Genomic DNA, 8,080 nt, shown 5'->3' on the forward strand with positions numbered 1-8,080 from the left:
CCTCACCCCCTTTACACATGGACTATTTGTATCTGTAGTACTGCAAGGAGAGTGACTAGCATGAGGTGATTGTGCTATGGTGTATCCTTAGACCTTGAGGAGAAATGCCAGGTACAGCCAAGGTTACCCGTGACTGCAGCAGACAGACGTGGTTCCTTTGGCTGTGCACATCCCACCAGTGACACAGCCATGCTGCACCTCTGGCCAGCTGAGCTCATGCTGTGCTGCTCACTGCAGCTCTGCTGCCGGAGGACACAGACCTCCTGTTGTGCTGTCTTGTCTATTCCAACAGAAGTGTGCATAAGTAATAATGATTTTGTGATCAAATTGTGCTTATAAACCATGTAAAGCATAAATCAAGAACAGGCTACTGCTGTGATTTACTCACAAGTTTTTTCATCTAAGCTTTGGTCTGTGTTCAGTGGCTCCAATGGCTCTCACATGCTTCCCATGCTGCTGGGTGGAGTACTAACAGTTTTGATTTAGTTGTTATTGTTGAAGAAATAAAGTTATGTAGTATGTGTAGTTTAGACTCATTCCAACATTAAAAGTATGGATGAGAAGTGAACAGATAGATAATCACACAACCTCTAATGGTTTTCACGTCAGAAATTTATGGAATAGTATTAATATACATGTACTTACCGGACTTGCAGACAAAATTAAGTATTTGCACAGCTATGCACTAGCACCCATGCCGATGGCTTCATCCTTACAACTAATCACAGGCATCCACAATACTGAAGATTATTTTACAGATTGACTACTAAACCTGCTCTAACAAAATTCAATTACAGACAGACATAAAATCCTCCAGTAAAAGATGCTTCCTTTTGTAAACTAATAAATCCTACAGTAGAAAACTGGTGTAGGCAAAGTTTGTAACTGTTTTTTTTTTTTTTTTCCCAGGAGACATTTATGGTTATGTCTATACTAATGAATTAAATGACAGAATGTTCTCAGATGCTGCAGCTCAGTATATGAAGATATAAGGTATGCTCAAGCCCTGAAGAAGTGTAAGGTCAGGAAGTTAGTGTGCCAGGCTCTGTCTGTAGCTGATGTCTGACAGCCAAGCTGGCTCTCTTTCTTACCATGGGAGACAACATAGAAAAGACTGTGTCAAAATCTTTCTAGGACTGTAATGTGATCTGGTAGCAAACTAACACCATTGGGTCCCATCCATACTGGCAAGACCAAGCTCCTTCGAGGATTATCAGAACGATTTGCCAGTGTAGAGATGTCACTTCATGCTGTGATATAACTTGCTCTTCTGCTAAGCAAACTATTTATTGAATTAATAATAGCTAGGCTGCTTTCAGGTACTTTAGACCTATCAATTTTCTGGACAAAGTGTTATTGTCAAAAATCCTCAAAGATATTTTTATTTTTCTAGGGATGTCAGTCCTAAGAGCAAGCAACATATCAGTTCTTTTGATACAAGGGGCTTTTCAGTGTCCTGGGGAAAATAGCAGTGATTACTGTCTTACTAAGATAATGGATTTAGCTGGAGTCTCGTCAGCATGCAAGTCATGTACAGTCCTATGTGAGAAATCGTGCAAAATTACAATGAGTTAAAAAGCTTCCCCACTGCAACAAAGTAGAAGACAATCTTTGAAAGGCCAAGCCTAGAAATAGAATGCAGTCTGAGAAAGTGTGCCACTCACTAATTATGGAGAGACTCTTTTAAAGTCATAATTAGCTTTCTATTATAAACCTTTTTTTTTTTGCTTTTCCTTCCCCAAGACAATTGAAGCTGCTTAAATAACTAAGCATTTTTAATGTGTGATTTTACTAATGATGTTTTAGGGAGAACACTATAAGCTGGCCTGGTCTACCAACTATGGCTGCACCACAGAGTGCCAGGAGCCAAAATGCTTTTCCTTGGTCCTTCCCTCCCAGCTGCAACCCATTATGCAGGGGGGCTCCAATGGTTTTAATCTCTCTATAGAATCATTCACAACTGGACAAATGAGGCTGGATTTGCTTGGCAGTTTGCTTAAATCTGTGTTACTTAAGTATGACTTAAGTGAGGAACTTGTCTTTGGGTTACATGCTAGATACACATCTCAGCATCTGTAGAATGAAAAATTTATATTGAAGCCATTTAGTAACACATCATGCTAAGTTACATTCTCCATTATGCTTTTCATGGTAAACCTGCATTCAGAATTCATTTCAGTCTACATACTTCAATATTTCATTTACTAACTGAGTAGGTAAATTCCTAAGTATTAAAAAAAATACGAAAGCTACAAATTCTGGCCTCCATTCTTTCATATCATTTGTATTTCAATACCACACTTAGATAGTAAACTAGTTCACCTTTTGCAATTTAGCTATAGTTTCCCTTTCTGGGTCAGGAAAGAATGTCTCTGTGTTACTGTTTGAAGAGGGACATATGCAACTGCACGTTATGAAAAGACTTGCCAACACTGTCAGAGGCTCAGAGAAGGATTTACATTTGCCAGATGCAGAACAATAATGAAATACCCCTGTCATCCTCCCAGCTCTCTCAAACATATTTTCCTTGGGTAATAACTTAAAACGTATATTGAATGAAATGTTTTCTACTGCTTGACAGCACATGCCTTACCTCACTTATCTGTTATTCTGGCGCTACAAAATTTCTGTGTATCAACTTGAAGGAAATAGTTCCTGAAGGTATGTGCAGCATAGGGTAGATGCTGACCTATACAGCTGGGAGTGGAGATGAGCTGGGAAGACTTTGAATCCTCCCTATGGAAAGTCATTGCAAGCTAGTTAATCTCTTCCCCTAGCTGCGAGCTATTTGAATAGATTGGCAAAATACTTCTCCATATATGTTCTGCCCAGCCCATTTTCTTTGATGGCATAATTTCATGTCAAGGCTGTAAAGTATAACCTAGAGCCTTTTGTTTGTTTGTTTGTTTTGTTTTGTTTAGCAGAAACTGAGGCAAAGGAAGAAAATTAAAAATTGCCCATTTATTCAGCATACTTAACAGCTTCATGTGATAGTTATTGTACTGATTGTACTATATTGTACTGGAGGAGAAGCAGGAAACCTCACTGCTCTTTTTCAGTTCTCCATGTGCTTACAAGTACTGTAACACAGAGGCAGTTTATAATTAGTATCGTGACTCACTTAATACTAGTAACTGCAACTAGGCCTTCAGAGGAAATTACTTTTCCATACCCTTCAGTTCAATTCTGTTTTGTATTAACAACCCACTCCTTTTCTCTTGTGTCTCTTCTTGCAGAACTCCTGAGCTGATGTTAAGTTGCTTCTAGCAGGTGTGAGGGAGAAGACAAGTCAGACTTTAGCCCTCACAACTGCTCTTCCAACTGTGCCTGCTGCCAGAAAAAAAGGAAGACAAAGCAGAAACAGCAGCTTCCAGAATTCCCTTCCTTCTCCTGAAGATTAATATAAAACAATTGCACAAGAACATAGCCTGAATTCAGTTAAAGAAAGTAAACAAGACCTTCTGGCTTTCTGAGACCTGTCCTGTTAAGTCTGTTCCTGATAATAAGAGAGGGAACTTCTGTGAACAATTAAGCAAGTGGCTCTAAAAGAAAACTGGAGAAGTAACAGATGGTGATGCACACAGACATCTTAACAGACATCTTTGGGAGTTCAGGGATGCAGTGAACACTGAGTTGTGTTTCATATGCTTGGGTTTTCTAGCATCCATTGAAGAGACGATGAGCCACCAAGCAATGAAGGTTTAAAAATTATTTGCTAATTTATAAATCAAATATCTGCTTCATGTTCCTATCAGGAAGATATCAAAGAAAAAGAGACAATGGAGATCGAGGATAAGAACAGGTAAAAAAAAATTAAATCCTGAAAGAATTTTCAGTTAGGCTGATATGTTCATGCTCAATTCCCCATGGTCAGTAAGTTAAAGACCAAGTGTTTGTAAAAATAATTACTACTTTTAGAGGTGAAATTAATTTCTTACTTTACAGAATCATATAGATGTCAGGTTCTCCTGCATTTACTTACTAATTGTCTCAGTGAAATTAATCAGAGCCTCTTGAAAAAATTAATCATTCCTATGAGTAATGGATTCAGAGTCTAACTTTCAATTTACATGTACAGATTACATTCACTATAGTATTTTTTGAAAAAAATGAAAAAGGAAAGTTTTATTCCTGTACTTGCCTAACTTTGAATTCAATATACTGTTTTACTGTATAATCTTGCTAACAGTTAAAAAGCAAAGCTAGACCCTTGGGTGAACAGTATATAAACAAATCTTACGAGATAAATGCTGCTTTGAATATGAAGTTGTAATTAGAAATGTTCTTATTTGCTGTCAGTGGGCCTGTATGAAGACAAGAGCTTCCACACGGAGCCTTGCAATCTGCAGAATCCCCATCGACGTGTAACCCTATAATATACAGGCTCTGTTTTTGCCTGTGTGTGAAGAACGTGGGCTTTGCATTGTGTTAGAAAGTCTTTGTTGGCAACAGCTGACTATTGTTTCAAGTCTGTTCCACTGGCTTCCTGGATAATTTTGTGAAAACTCAAGAAAGTAATGTATTTTTATTACAAGGTGACTGCAGGATGGAAAATGTGGGGGTTTGAATCTCTCTCCTTTTCTTCTAGATCAATTAACTAGGCCCTTCTGATGCAAATTTTGTACATTTGGAAATCTCTGAGGTTTAGACATTGTGCAAATTATTCATGCAGCAAGTTCTTCTATTATCCAGTAAGACATGAAGGTCTCTTGTGAAGACCTAGTCTGATAGTCAGCTTGGTTGGCACGAAGGACTAAAATTGGACCAGAGATGGAACTACAGAACTGTCAGGGACCAGAGCTGGCAAGTATGGATTGTCCTAGATTAAGATGCAGGGCCAATATTCAGTCTGGAGACTGCATCAGACAGAGGTGGGACTGAAAAAAATCAGGTTTCAGAGGTGGGAGAGGCAAACAAACTTGACCTGACACATAACTGACCTTTACACGTGAATGTCTCAATCTGTTCTGCTCAAAGCAGACTTCTTGCAGTGAGTATTACTCATGCTGCCAACAATTTAAAATTCTATATTTCAATATTGACATTTTTTGATACTATTAAATGATGGGCTTTGTTCCACCTAGATCATAAATGACAAATATCCTGTTATGTCAGTTATATAGTGATTTCTGCTCATTTGTTTTCATGAAGTTTATATTTTTTATGTAAATCTCATTTAAAGTGAGTATCTACTAGACTATGTAGTGATATTTCAAGATCCCCAGTGGAAATTTTTTATTCCAGTATCAGTCAATGACAAAAAATTACAGATCTCAAATATCTTAGTGAAGTATTTTACCTGAACTTCAGTTTTAATAATGATATCATACCTAATTATTTTTCACAGTAGTCATGTCAGTTTTCAAATCTGTGCAAAATTAGGACATTAGATACCTAACTTGAAGCAAACATATCAGTTTTAGCAGACCCTTGTGATGTCATATCAAGTTAGTCTGCTTCTCATATTTTGATGTATGCCCTTCTTCCAGCATGTCTTTAGTCCACAGCACATAGATGCTTTTTGGGGCGGGGCCAAGCTTTCATGCTTTTTAGGTTTTTTTGCATGCTGTATATAATAACAGGTACTGTGCTCCCAGCTGGAGCTCCATGGAGTTTATGCAATATATACAAAAAACGGTAGCTAAAGTACCAACTTCCTGTCCAGGTTTTGAAGTTTTAAAACTTTTCCCTTCATTATATATATTCAGTACTATTAAGTTAATGAATGGTAATAGGTGTGCAATTCCCTTAAATTCCCATCCTCAGTACTCTTTCCATAAACATGCAGATGTAATGCAAACACTTGAAAAAAAAACAAAACAAAACTTTTTTAGCTAATTAAAATGAGCTTCTCCAGAAAGGCTTCATTAATTATGCTGTAGACAGGTTTAGTTTACATGTTAGTTTGTGTTAAGCACAAGCTGCCATTAATCTAGTTACTATACATCTACAAAAATCTTTAGGTACTGAAGTGCTTTAAAATGGTCCATGGCAGGAGGGAGGCAGTACAGTTACACTACAGCTTTAGTTAGCACAACCCATCAGCTGCTAATCCAGACATCACTGACTGGGAAACGATTTATTGCTGCAATTTTCCTTTTCTGCAGTGTGGCTGCTTCTGTTCAAGATAGGCACAAGCAGGCTAACTGAAGAGAAGCTAACACAGGCTTAGTTAATTTTCCACTTAAGTCATACCCATATTTCAATAGAGATTTTACATAAATTATAATAATGGCCATATTGTACCTAATCAACTCTTTCCATTAGTGTGTATGTGTAAATATGAATATGTATGCATAATAAATAAGCATACAATCTATTGTACATTTAAAAATCTGCTCTGTAGTCTCTATAGGTGTCCAAGTCCCAATCTCACTTTCCTTAACCTTTGTAGAAAACTCCCTTGACTTCTACATTTTCTGCTTCTCTTGTGTTCAAATATACAGAGGTATGCCAAGCAGCACACCCTATATGTTGTCACACTGACAGAGATATAAAAATCAACAATGCCATTTCTAAAAGCACTCTGAACTCTGTCTAAATGAGCCAAATTACCTTGAACAATCCAAGTAGTAGGAATTTCATAAATTGGATAATACCATCTATGCTGGTTTGGGCTGGGATAGAGTGTTTTTTTTTCCATAATAGCTACTGCAGGACTATGTTTGGGATTTGTGCTGAAAGCATCATTGATAACACAGGGATGTTTTAGCTACTGCTGAGCAGCCTTACACAGGGTCAGGGCCTTTTCTGCTCCTCACACCACCCACCAGCAAGTGAGCTGGGGGTGCACAAGAAGTTGGGAGGGGACACAGCTGGGACAGCTGACCCCAACTGACCAAAGGGATATTTCACACCATATGATGTCATGCTCAGCATATAAATTTGGGGGGAAAAAGGGAGGGGGGATGTTCAGAGTTATGGCATTTGTCTTCCCAAAAAACAGTTGCACGCAATAGAGCCCTGCAGTCCTGGAGATGGCTGAACACCTGCCTGCCCATAGGAAGCAGTGAATGAATTCCTTGCCCCGCTTTGCTTGCTCACGCAGCTTTTGCTTTACCTATTAAACTGTCTTTATCTCAGCCCATGAGTTTTCTCACTTTTACTCTTCTGATTCTGTCTCCCATCCCAGCAGTGGGGAGTGAGTGAGTGGCTTTGTGGGGCTTAGTTGCCAGCTGAGGTTAAACCATGACACCATCTGAACCAGGGCAAGAGGCAATTGTGGAAGGAGTTCCACCAGTAAATTGGAAAGAAGAGTGAAATGCAGTTGGGGTGTAGGAGGCTGGAGGTACTTGATGTCTTACCCCATGCTACCTTGTGCAGGACAGGGCAGGGAAACATAGCCTCTGATTCCCAATGAACAATTCTGCAACTCTTGTGTACGAGCTAGTGTTTGGAGCAGTATTTACTTGCAGCTATTATACTCGTGTGACTGGAGTTGTCACGTAACCCAGGAATCCTTGTCCCTTTTTGGTTTTCCCAGAAAAGGATGTCCTGTGTCCTTTCTTCCCCCTTTCCTCCCTTCCTCTCACTAGGCCTTACTTATGGCTCATGTTTCTTCCTCCCTGTCACCCATCCTTGTTGTTTGAAGGATAAATTGTTGCGTGTGTTTCTGTATGAAACCCTGTTATGAAGGAGATAAAACTGATACAGAAGTGGTAAAAAGCTAGCATTATCTGAAAGGAAATTTCTCAGTATCATCCGCTACCTGATGTACAGATACTTGCAGAAGTGCTTGAAGTTGTGGCTTTTAATAATTTAAGAAAATTGCATATCTTGAATTTCCTTCTCTTTGATATTCTAGTTTTTTCCAAATACATAGGACTCTGTTCACTGATGACTAGAAAATATTATGAAGCTTTGAAGCATGATTAGATGCAGTATTTAGAAGCAATAGGGATGAAGAAATACTTCTTAAAGTGATTAATGCATGAAGAATCTGGTGCCGCTGATCTCATTTTAGTTATTGAGTGGATTTTCCTCACTTATGTAGAAAGATTATAGCTTTGTTAAGTACTCTAGAATGAAAATAAGAAAAATGTCTTTAGGTTGTATGGAAAAAATACCTCTGATAAGCTGA

Source organism: Streptopelia decaocto (assembly GCF_964273445.1).
Source record: "Streptopelia decaocto genome assembly, chromosome: 1".
Lineage (NCBI taxonomy): Eukaryota > Metazoa > Chordata > Aves > Columbiformes > Columbidae > Streptopelia > Streptopelia decaocto.